Raw genomic sequence first — 13,516 nt, 5'->3', positions numbered from 1 at the left:
AAACAACCCCTTATATTCAATAGTTTAAAAGTTATGTTTCCGAAAGGAGAAGTGGCGATTTTTTACTATATCCAGTTTAGTGTATTTTAAAATTAAAATGTTTTAATTATATTATACATCGTAATTTTTAAAAGTAATGAATTTTGTTAATATATTGGATATTTTTACCTGCGCAAAGTTCAATATAACCATGCATCTATATTTACCAACAATAGACGTGGAATTATTCTATATTTTTCACGTTTAAAGAGACATAGTATTATCAATGATGGTGTTTGGTAGAACGCTACTATCATGCTATCTTTGTATAGTTATTTGTTTCACTTTGAAAACCAAAAAAATATACACAATTTGCAGAATTAAAATTTACGATATACTGTAAATGTTTTTGAGTTGAAGCTACCTATTTAATCCTTATAAAATTATCATTTTTTTAGTAGTTTGAAGTTATTATAAAATAATATATACTCGGAGTTTTTTAATTAATTAATAATTTATGTATACTATGCAGATATAATTGTTTGAATCAAAATCTCTAAAGAGAATAATATTTCTTTTACCATTAATATACTTTAGATTCTTTTAGTAATTCTTATTACTATCAGATTTATTTATCCTCTGTGATTAATACTATAAATAAAGTTTAGGATTTCTGAAATTTATTTTCGCTTTTATAGTTATAAATCCTTATAATTCTGATATTTGTATATAATCTTTATTTTTAGGATTTTTCACGTAATTATTATTATTGATATTATTTGTTTTATTCGTCGTTATCTTTCAATTATCATAACATATAGATTTATATATAATAAAAATAAGATATTATTGATGAACCTCTATATTATTTATCTTTTAGGCGTTTGGTTTTATTCTCAGCGATCGATATTATATTATTAAGATGTTTGTGTTTGAGTCTAACTATATAATTTTAGTTCTTATGTTCCATTAGAAAATTTTAAGAAAGTCTCATGTTTTTGGATGGTTCACTAAATTGCATGAAGAGTTGTAAAAGATATGTATAAATCAGTGATAAACACATATGAGACGATTCAATTTATTTAATAAATAAATACACACTAAATTATATTTTGATATAAAATATGCATTAAACCATTCCTAAACCTAACTAATATTGGCTACTTGGTATAGACTTTTTCTTCAATTAAAGTTTCTACATGAAGATTATTAATGAGTGTTAGGTATGGAAGATACTGGAAATCAAAAGAAAATTTTGAGAAAAATTGGAACATTCGACCAGGGTGGAGCTGTAAAAAAAAATCACTTTTACTTAAATTTAAATTAATATAAATTTAAAAATATTATTAGATTAAAGGTTTTGAATGGGTAGGAGTTTCTCACTTTTTATGTACCTCCGTTATCGATCCCGTGATAATCCAACGATTGACGATTGTAGATATGGATTGACTAGGTACGATGAGACGATCATATGATTTAAATATTTTATTTGTATTTATGATCGATTTTTGTACCATAAATTTTATAAGTTTACCTTTTAACATAAAATTATACATTTGTCAATGAATGAATAACTATTTTTTTTAACTATTAATTAAAGTTACTAATTAAAATGAAACCTTCAAAAAAGAATAGAGGACTAAATTCAATATTTTTAAGGAGTTTGATGGCTATTGAATCAAATTAATTAAAGAGAAAAAAAATTAAAGGATAAAGTACACAAATGGTCCTCTTACCATAGGATATTGTTTTGTTGAGTACCTAACTATTAAAAGTTACAAAATGTCACCCGACTATTCATATATTCCAAACTCGTATTTTTCCTTTGAAAATTTGGCGGTTGTCTGAGCTGGACATTAACATGTTGACTGAGATATGATAAAATCTAATTACCGAATCGTTTGAGCTGTATTTTATGGACCGACTCTCCATTTACATTATATCATCAAATCAGTGCTTTAAAGATTAGACCGTTAAGCCAGTGTTTGAAAGCAACAGTGGTGTCCATGGACATTAAAATATGATTTTATCATATCTCAATCATCATGTTAACATTAAACTCAGACGACCATCAATTTTTTAATGGGAAATGATGAATTTTGATCATATGAATAGTCGGTGATCATTTTGTAACTTTTAATAATCGGATGACTCAAAAAAATACCCTATAGTTAGAGGATTATTTTATAATTTTTAATATTTGAGAGACTTGAGTGGCCATTTGTATATTTTACCCAAAATAAAAATAACAATAAAAAAAACATGAACCGTGTTTGGTCGAGTACCTTGAAACAGCGGCTAGGCGACAACTCATCTTCAGTCAGCAGTACGCGAATTTCATTCTCATGACAGAAATACCCTCAAAACTACCCAAAATTTACATCCCGATTGCCACTCTTTAAACCTCCAACACCTCGTTCCCCTAATTCGAGCGTGTGCCATTAACGCCCCTATTTTCACCACCAAACTTGCTCGACAAATAACCCACGTATCAACCTCACCGGGGACCGCCTCGGCCCACACGAACCAACCAAAGCTCGGTCACTTTCCATTTCGAACCAAACTCCGAACCGAAAACTCTATATAAAAAGGAACAGAATCTAACCACGAACCGCAGCTTAGGTTTCTTCAGAATAAGCCTTTTTTTCACTAAATATCTGCAGACTACATGTTCCCTGATTCTGCAAAAAATTATTTTTACTGTTAAAGTTCGAGCTGTTCTACTTCAGTTACACTCAAAAGAATCATTCACAGTTTTCTTAAGAAATATTTTTTTTCTTTAGCTGACATAATTCAGAGAATTATAAAAACTTTCCATGGTTGTTTGTGTGTCTATGGTTCCAGTTTCAGATCGCTTTAAGATCCGCAAATTCAGTCAGTTTCAAAAAACGAAGATCTTAACTGCTTTTTGCTGAATTGGAGCTTTTCTTTAAATTGTTTAGCTTGAATTGTAGTTTGTGAGGTGTAGATCCTGTGGAAAGGTTGTCTAAGCATTGATCCAGTTCGCCGGTAATTATTTCATAGATTAATTGTGAATTACATTGATGAATTTCGAGTTTTGGTTTGTTTGGCAGCCGAGAAAAAAAATAAAAAGAGTTTTGAAGAAAAAAATTGGCCATTACTTTGATGAAAATGTAAACCTCAGGTTCGGTAAACTCACGCTGAAAATAAGTTGAATTCTCTTCTATATATTTTAAATTATTTCTTAATATTTACTTGCTTTTTCTGATAGAAACTCTGTTTTCCTTTAGACGACTACTTATTAAGGAAAGATCTAAGGTCCTGGATTTTTCTTTTTAAATTTTCTTTTTTGCAGGGAAAGAAAATGGCGCAGAGTAATTGGGAAGCTGACAAGATGTAAGAGTGATTGTTTACTTCGTTGTCTCAGCTTTTGTTGATTATTAGTTTATATAATTTTGAACTTGTTTCCTTTCAGTAGATTCAACTAGAAATAAGTGATTTTTTATTTCTTTTTTTTTGTTCATGCTGCAGGCTTGATGTTTATATTCATGATTATCTGTTGAAAAGAAAGTTGCATGCTTCCGCAAAAGCTTTTATGACTGAAGGGAAGGTTGCCACTGATCCAGTTGGTAATATTTACAAGCATATTCATTTATAATATAGCGAGCTCTAAGCTAAATTGCCTGAACTGTTAGATGATTTTGATTCTTTGTTGATGCTTCGACTATGCGAGTGTCACCTATTTTACATTTATCTTAAGCTTTGTCTGTTAATTGTTTCTACAGCGATCGATGCGCCTGGAGGATTTCTGTTCGAGTGGTGGTCTGTCTTCTGGGACATATTTATTGCTAGAACAAATGAGAAACATTCCGAGGCTGCTGCAGCCTATATAGAGGTGTCTCTGTTTTGTTATATAAAATATTTACGGATTTACTTTTTGCTCATTTCCTGTAGATATAATTCTATCTGTTTGTTGTTTGGAAAAACAGTCTCAACAACTTAAAGCAAAGGAACAACAGCAACTGCAAATGCAGCAGCTTCAACTAATGCAGCACCGAAACGTGCAGTTGCAACGTAGGGATCCCAGTCATCATGCTCTTGGTGGTTCTGTAAATACTATTAACTCTGAAGGAATGATTGGACAGCCATCAGCCAGTGTTTTAGCCATGAAAATGTATGAAGAACGTGTGAAACACCCTCATTCTGCAGATTCAGAGACATCATCAGCACTGATTGATGCAAACCGGATATCCCTTTATAAAACACAGACCAATAATCAAGGGTACGATTAACTAATCCTTATGTGCTCTTAGTTTCCTAGTTGAAATCTGTATGTTCTAATTGGACCAAGTCTTTTATTATTATTTTTCTACCTTATTTTGTTTACACAGCCAGCTGCTGCAAGGTAGTCCTGGAAGTATGTCGGCGGCTTTGCAACAAATCCAGTCACGAACACCACTGACCACTGTAACTGCCCAGATTATATGCTTTTCAATCATTTGAGCTAATGTTATATGTGTCGTCTTTTTCTTATCTTGCTTGTTTTGTCATTTCTTTCTCTATATTTGAATTGTATAATTTATGTATTTCTACTTCTAGGATATCAAAGCGAAGTCAATTTGGGTGGAAATCAGAAAAGCTTACCGATGGATCCCTCATCCATCTACGGTCAGGCCATTTTACAACCTAAATCGGGGCTAGGTGCTGCTGGTAATGACACCTAACTTTCCCAATGGAAAACCATTTTGGCTATATATTACATCTTTCTACATTAATTACATGTATTCTGATAGTACGGTTTTGTTTTCTTTTTCTTTTGTTTATGGACGGTGCATATCAATTAGATTTTAAATCTTAAATTGCCAATTCTAGTCCTCATGAAATTTGTCAGATGCTTGGGTTTACGGGCTAATTTAGGTAAAGTTTATTCTCTGAAAATTTGATTAGTATTACCTTAATGATTTAATATGGAAAAAGGTAAATTGATTGCAACCATGAATATTAGACTAGCAGCATACAATGTTGGGAAGCTAAAATACTTACATAATATGGAGACTAGATAGCTCAGCCTGAGATGAAGATGCATGCTACTGTCAGTATCTGGTATTCAAGAAACATAAGAATAATAAGATTAAGGAGGGACAAAATTGCTGCAGATTTGACACAAAAATGTGCCTAGTAATTATGTTTTAGCTGAGATTTTCTACATGGAAATTGAAGCAGTAACCTTTGCTGACGGTACTATCTTTTAAGAATTTTGGATTTTCTAGTCTCTTTTTGACCTCCTTTTCCTTCGTTTAACCTGTCTATCTCAACTTTGTGCCCTCATTATTGAATCAAGGCGTCTCTGGTCTCCCTTTAAGAGGTTGGCCTCTAACTGTAAGTTTTACTCACCTTCTCCAGCCCTTGTTTTTCATTTTCTTTTAATGCAAACTTAGATATTTTATACTCGACCGGATTTTTCCGTACAGGGGATAGATCAGTTACGACCAAATTTGGGCGTACAAATGCAAAAGCCTAATCTACAGACTCAAAATCAATTCCTTTTGACATCCCAACAACAGCACGTTTTGGCACAAGCTCAGATGCAAGGCAACCTTGGAAACTCAACAAACTTTGGGGAAATGTCAAGGGGTAACATGAATACAAAAGTTAGTCCATCTGTTAGAAATGACGGATCGATATGCTCCCCAGTGCAATCAAGTTCTCCAAAGGTTTGAACTTTTTTATTTATATATTTACTTTGAAACCATAAGATACGACCTCATTTGTTGACATGTGTCAGCCATAAGGGCCTCATGAGTATTTATTTGACCAATTACAAAAAAAAAGGTCACAACTTAAAGAGATTTTTTTATTGATCTTTTATGTAATTTTGGCAAATTATAAAGAAAATGAAATTGATGAGCTTTAGTTATCTTTTGAGTTTATGTAGTTTTTTTTTATATAATTACCAAAAAGGTTGTAGCTTCTTTTAAATTTTTGTTTGAACTTTTTATGAAAATTTTCAAAATCATTTAAATAAATACATTTTATGTTTTTTATTATAATTTATGAAATAATATTTATTAATCCATGCGAAAAAATCTCTGCATATAGACAGAAACGTAAGACCCGACTAAATTTAAAAGTGAAGAGAATATTACACAGAAGTCCACGATAGCAAGCCCAGTTCTAAGTCTTCATAAATACCAATAACAGAAACGTATAAAAAGTAGAATTCATGGAAATTACTACAAAGGCATTAAAAGAAGACAGAGATGATACACCCTAGAGATGTGACCCACACTACTCGACTACCCTAGTCTTTAGTCTTCATACTTTCCTATCAGAGGTCATGTCCTCGGTAAGGGCTAAATCCATCAAATCAGATCTCAAGCAGTCTTCCCACTTCCGCCTTGGTCATCCTCTCCTTCTGGCACCATCGACTGTAATCGACTCTACCCTCCTGACCGCATCCGACGGTAGTCGCCTAAGGACATGCCCAAACCACCGTAGTCTTCCCTCCCTCAATTTTTCAGAAACAGACACCATCCCCAAGGACATCCTAATAGTAGAGTTTGTTGTCATATCCCACAGAGTCCTACCGCATGTCCATCGAAGCATTCTCATTTCTGCAGCCTTTATCCTCCTTACATGATCCTTCTTGGTTGCCCAACATTTTGATCCATACAACAACGCTGGTCTTATTGTCATTCTATAAAATTTTCCCTTAAGTTTTAGAGGCACCTTCTTGTCACACAAAACTCCAGTAGCAGCTCTCCACTTTAGCCATCCCGCCTTTATACGGTGTGTTACATCATCATCTACACCCCCATCTTTATGTATCATAGACCCTAGGTACTTGAAACAATCCTTTGAGGGGAGAACGTGTCATTCTATGCATACTTCTACATCTTCATCGTTTTGGTCCCCACTGAAGTTTGAACATAAATACTCTGTCTTTTCAATATTGATCCTTAGACCTTTTTATTTCAAAGCAGTCTTCCAGGTAGTCAGTCTATTATTCAACTCAGATTTTGTTTCAGCAACTAGGACAATATCGTCAGCGAAAAGCATACACCATGGTACACCGTCTGGTGTCGCACAATAGATGTCGTCCATAATCAAGGCGAAGATGTAAGGACTAAGAGCCGACCCCTGCTGGAGTCCGATTTCCACCGGGAATGCCTCGGTGTCGCCAACTGTAGTCCTGACGTATATAGTAGATCTACAATACATATCACGAATCGCCCGGATATAAGCAGTTGGGATCCGTCTCGTTTCCAAAGTCTTCCAAATCATATCTCGGGGAACGCTATCATAAGCCTTCTCAAGGTCAATGAACGCCATGTGAAGATCTCTAGACTTTTCCCTATATTTCTCCATAAGTCGTCGAAGTAGATGAATCGCCTCCGTGGTAGACCTGTCTGGCATAAATCCAAATTGGTTTTCCGAAACCCTAGTAACTTGTCTCAACCTAGCCTCTATCACCCTTTCCCATAGCTTCATGGTATGACTGAGTAGTTTAATACCTCTGTAGTTACCACAACGTTGGGATCTCCTTTATTCTTATAGATTGGTATCACCGTGGACTCTCTCCACTCCTCTGGCATCTTGACAGTCCCTAAAATAATATTAAAAATATTGGTCAACCACTTAACTCCCTCTTCTTCTAGGGCCAACCACACAGTGATAGGAATTTGATCAGGACCGACAGCTTTGTCCCTTCCCATCTTTCTAAGAGCCATTTTGACTTCCTCAAACCCAATCCTACTTGTAGGGCAGTCATTGGCCGTAGTATGATGGTCGGTTGACCCATCAATGATACTATCTCTACAGGGAGAGGCACCCTCATTAAATAAGCCAAAGAAGTAACTACCCCAAACCCTCTTAATATCATGATCTTTCGCTAGAAGAACATCATTGTTGTCTTTAATAAACCTAATGCTACCTAGATCCTTTTTCCTATTCTCCCTAGATTTTGCAAGCCTGAAGATGTCGTTTTGTCCTTCCTTGGTGTCTAATCTCTTGTACATTTCCTCGTATGCCTTATCCTTTGCTTTAGCCACCGTTTTCTTGGCCTCCCGCTTTGCCTCCTTGTATCTTTGTTTAGCTCTCGACCTTTCTTCGTCGTCATTGCATTGTAGAAACTCCTTGAAGCAAGTTTGCTTTGTCTTCACCTTAGTTTGGACTTCGTCGTTCCACCACCACGATTCTTTATGTTCCTTGGCCTTCCCCGTCGACAACCCCAAGGTGTTTTTGCCTATCTCTCTGATGGAATTTGCCATATTTTTTCATAACAAATCTGCATTATTTGAGATTGTAGTTCCAAAACCTGTATTAGACAAAATCTTACTCTTAAAATCATCAGTTGTCGCTCCATGTAACTTCTTCCAAAGGATCCTAGGTTTACCTAGTTTAGCTCTCCTATGAGTGCTCCGCCCGTGCGGTACGTGGAACACCAAAACCAACAATTTGTGTTGTGATGCACATGCCTCTTCAGGGTACACCTTACAATCAATGCAAGCCCATCGATCCCGATTTCGAGCCAAGATATAGTCGATTTGGGTACAATGCCCCCCGCTATGAAACGTAATCAAGTTCGCATCTCTTATTAAATAAGGAGTTAGTGACCACTAAATCGTGTGCAGTAGCAAATTCAAGCAACGTACGTCCCTCATCGTTCCTGCTACCATAACCGAAACCCCCATGAACACCGTCAAACCCGTCGGTTACACTACCTATATGGCCATTGAAGTCTCCCCCTATGAAAACTCTTTGGTCCTCCGGAATGTTCCTAAGTACATCATCTAACTGATCCCAGAAGCAACGTTTCTCCCCCTCCCCTAGGCCAACGTGTGTGGCGTACACTGAAAGGACATTCACCACTTCCTCTTCTATAATAACCTTAATCATCATGATCCTATCCCGGTATATATAAACCTCAACTACATTTTCCTTGAGCCTAGAGGATACCAAGATACCCACCCCATGTCTAGCTTTATCTACGCCTGAATACCACAACTTGTACCCATTACACTCTCTAGCGCGAGCCCCTTTCCACCTAGTCTCCTGAATACATGCAAAATCTATTTTCCTATTATTAAGTACGTCGGTCAGCTCCAGCAGCCTAGCATTTAATGTGCCTACATTCAACGAGCAAACTCTAAGTCTAGTCTCCTTGTCACCACTATGTTGAACCCTCCCCCTATACGTCCCATGGGCTCTAAAAGAAGGACAAGACCTCAAGTAATCATCTATAGTCGAAGCTATGAGAAACTATGGAAAATGAATCCAAAGAAGACAGAAGATGCACCAGAAAACGCTAGAGAATTGAAGGGTACTAAAAAGCCTAGTTGGTTACTAAGTACGATTTTAATTTATTGCTAGTAAGTTTATTATGTGAAAGGTAAAGAAGAATTAAACAAAAGCATATTTATATTGATTCTTTTTATTTTGTTGTCCATATTGTTTCTTTTATTTATCTATTTTAATTATCACAAGGATGTTCCATATCTTTAAGTTTTATGTGAGGGCAGCGGCAGTATCTTGGGTACACTGATGTGCTTTTGGTAGATGCTACTCTTGATTATCGGTTACATTGATTTTATAACCCTCTTTGATGGCTTTGCTTTTTTATTTTGATGTTTGATGGTGTTATGTATCTATTAATATGGAGCATTTGCAAATGCCTTGTATTTGAGTAGTTGTGCGGTGCTTAACAGATAAAGATGGGTCAAATGTCACATTCTTCCTCTCAACAAGAGCAATTGCAACAGCAGCAGCGGCAGCAGCCATCACAGCAACTGCAACAGGTTGTACTTCAATGAGAATTAATTGAAGGATCTCATTCATGAGCTGAACTGTGAGCTACTTTACAAGAAAAAACATTCTTTTAGCAACTACAGTGCTACCCCCAAATAAAATACGATTTTGTAAATGGATTTTTCTTAAAAAAAGAAAAGAAAAAACTTCTGCTTAAAACTAATTCACATTCTGTGTCTTCTCATTGCATTGCAGAATAGCAGAAAAAGGAAACAACACTCTTCTTCTGGAGAAGCTAACAGCACTGGCACGGGAAACACTGTTGGCCCTACACCCAGTTCACCACCGTCAACTCACACACCCGGTGATGCAATAAATACTACAACCGGTTTGCAGCATGTTAATGGTGTTTCTAAAAGCATGATGCATGGCACAGATGCAATGGCGGGTCTTACATCATCTTCCAATCTGTTGGTAGGCCATATACAAACTTTGAACTAGCTTTCAGAGTCGAGCATGCTGCAGAAGCCACTCTAGTTTTGTTACACACCAAAGCATTAGAATGCTTCACCGAGGATATTATCTGTATTTCTTCTAGAAATATACGAATATATCATTTAACCTAACTTTAAGTGATAATTTTATCTTTCAGCGCAGACATCAGAATATTGGCTAGTGAAAGGATACAAGTGATAGACTTGTTTTTTAGGTTGAGCTAATTGTTATGCTTATATGTATTTCTTAAATCCTTGCTTTAGCGAGCAAGTAAAAAAAATGCTAAAATTACTTCTAATTCATATAGCATCATTACTTTGAGCAGGAAGATATGGATAGATTTGATTCTTTGGATGAAAATATGGAGTCACTACTTTCACATGAAAGTGATGGAAGGGATATCTATGGTACCATTAAACAATGTCCTACTGAGCACCAAAAGGAGTCTGCTAAAGGTAAGCCTAGTAAATCTTTTGCCTTTACCTTTGATACATTTTTTTAGTATGCTACTTCAATTCTCAATTTCAGGCTTCACTTTTGCCGAGGTTGGTTGTATACAGACCAGAAATAGTGAAGTTACTTGCTGTCATTTTTCTTCTGATGGGAAGGTGTTGGCTACTGCTGGACATGACAAGAAGGTATTTGTTTATAGAGTTCTATTTTCAAATTCTTTCCCCGCGACTTTTAAGTTTTGAAATTTAACTTCTTCGAGTGAAAAAAAAAAGAGAACTACAGCCTTTCTTCCATGTTTATCGTTTTGCAATTCATTCCATGTGAAAACAATGGGAACGGACTTGATCATGTTCAGGTAGGTTCAAAATGAGACGACTTTAAGGATAATATGAAAAAAAGATAAAAGTATACCTGATTGGCCATTGTGGTAAACAAATTTCCACTGTTTGACTTGATAGAAAGTTACTCACAAGAGGAGTTGGATGATAGAACATTTGTTGTTCTTGTAGAGAATTTTTAAGCTGGCCTGGCAATATCTAGCTGGTTAATTGATCTATTTCTTGGGTATTCGTAGGAAACTAAGGTTGAGGAAATAATTCGTTTCCCAGAAAGATAATACAATTACTTGCATTTCTTTCATTAGGTGGTGTTTTGGAATACGGATATCCTGAACACAGAGAGTACTCCAGAAGAACACAAATTGGTTATTACAGATGTTCGCTTTAGGCCAAATTCAAGTCAGTTGGCAACAGCTTCGTTTGATAAAACCGTGCGATTATGGGATGCAGCCAACGTAATCATCATCTTCTGCTTACAATTTCGATCTTTGTTTAAGTTCTGTGGATATTTGTGATTACGTCTTTTGTTATTCTATACTCTCTCTGTTTTCCGTCAGTTTTCTGGCATTGTAGACACTTATGAAGCATGTGTGCGTGATAAATGTTCCTGTGCTACTGGTTAACAAGCTAAGTTCATTGTCACAGCCAAGCTATTGTGTGAAAGCATACAATGGCCATCCTTCACCTGTGATGTCCCTTGATTTCCACCCCAAGAAGACGGACTTGTTTTGCTTTTGCGATAATGACAATGAAATTCACTATATTAATCTTAATACATTCTCATGCACCCGGATATCCAAGGTGGTGACTCTTCTTTTTCTGTCTGATCTCTTCAACATTTCAGACAGTTATGGTGCATTACATTTTATAGATTTTTTCCTCAGCGGTTCTCGTTAATTTCTGATGCAGGGAGGTATGGCCCAAGTAAGATTCCAACCAAGAATTGGACATTTTCTGGCAGCAGCATCAGATAAAGTAGTGTCCATCTTTGATGTAGAAACTGATAGGAAAACATTAACATTACAGGTATGGCTTTTGTATTCTTATCACCCTAGCAAATAGCTCGATGACAGATCTTCCAATCTTGAAATGTTTGTCATATTGAAGACTAAAGCGAAGGTTCATCATAATTAATAGATTCATTAGTACATAACTTATTCGTGCGTTTTTCCTCTTTTCCTTTTTCTAACAGGGGCATTTGGAAATCATAAACTATATATGCTGGGATGCAAATGGAGACTGTTTGGCATCTGTCAGTCACAACTTGGTTAAAATATGGTCAGTGGCTACAGGGGAGTGCATTCAAGAACTCGGTGCTGGTGGGAACCAGTTCCACTCTTGTGTCTTTCATCCAAATTATTCCACTCTTTTGGTGATCGGAGGAATTTCGGTAATTCTTTGTGCCCTATTAATGGTTTCTTTTTCCCTTTATGGAGGTCTTTTTGATGGCTGGCTAATGACCATAAAATGTACTGGTTATATTTATCGGGCAAGTTATTTGCTTTAGTTTTAAACGTTAATTCGTAAGATCCTTGATTTAAATCAACGTAGCTACCTCTAGACAGGAGCGAAGTCAGAATTTTGCTTTACCGGGGGCGAAATAAAATTAAAATTCTTGGCAGGCCAAGGGCAACAATTTTTCATTAAAAATTACTCAAATTATATTTTTTTAGAAATACCATAATAGCAATAGATTCGCCCCTGCCTCTTAGATATTTTAGTTTACAAAAAACGCACTAATTGTTTGTATAGGAAGGTCACTGATTAATGTAGTTCATGCAATGATAAATCACTATTTGCATGTTAGTCGGACTCTTTGTTTATTTACCCTGAAGTACCGATGTCCGAGCTACGACACATTTAGATGTAGATATAGGTATGATCCTCTACATATATGACAATACTTTTATAAACTTTTAACCATATTTGTATCATACGCATACATATCTGATATTTACCCCGAGTCCGAGTAATGTTCGAAGTTGCTTTCATTTTCATCATTGCGTAGGGAAGTTTTTACAAGTTCATTTTTAACTTTGAGTTGATTTGCTTTCTCTTTCCTTAACTATATGGGGTCGCGCATGCAGTCATTGGAGCTGTGGAACATGGCCGAGAATAGAAGCATGACGATTTCAGCTCATGAGAACATAATTTCAGCGTTAGCACAGTCGGCGGTCACAGGAATGGTTGCTTCGGCAAGTCATGATAGCTCTGTTAAGCTATGGAAATAATTAAATTAAGCATACAATAAAAGTTATGGGATGGTTAAAAGACTGAAGAATTGTGGGATTTATTTTATTTTTTTAGATGTATGACTTATGGAATCTGTGTGATATATTTTGCACTATCTTCGTAATTTAGCTATATAAGATGAGTAGCTTGTTTGCCTTGGATTAAGTAAATTATCTATTTAGTTAATGTGACATTTATTGTTTGAATGTTGAGGTAGCGTTATCTTACAGTGATATATTAATATTATCAGTCAGTTTTTAATTGGATGAGTAATCAAAACAGAATAAAAACGTAAAAAAATAATTGAGTGA

General features: G+C 35.6%; 1 pseudogene; it reads left to right on the top strand.

The window, feature by feature from the left end:
- Positions 1 to 2,590: 2,590 nt before the first annotated feature.
- LOC120127096 lies at positions 2,591 to 13,308 on the top strand (annotated as a pseudogene).
- Positions 13,309 to 13,516: the final 208 nt, after the last annotated feature.

Source organism: Hibiscus syriacus, unplaced genomic scaffold (genome assembly GCF_006381635.1).
Source record: "Hibiscus syriacus cultivar Baekdansim isolate YM2019G1 unplaced genomic scaffold, ASM638163v2 tig00110462_pilon, whole genome shotgun sequence".
Classification (NCBI taxonomy): domain Eukaryota; kingdom Viridiplantae; phylum Streptophyta; class Magnoliopsida; order Malvales; family Malvaceae; genus Hibiscus; species Hibiscus syriacus.
This window is presented reverse-complemented; position numbering and strand designations above follow the sequence as displayed.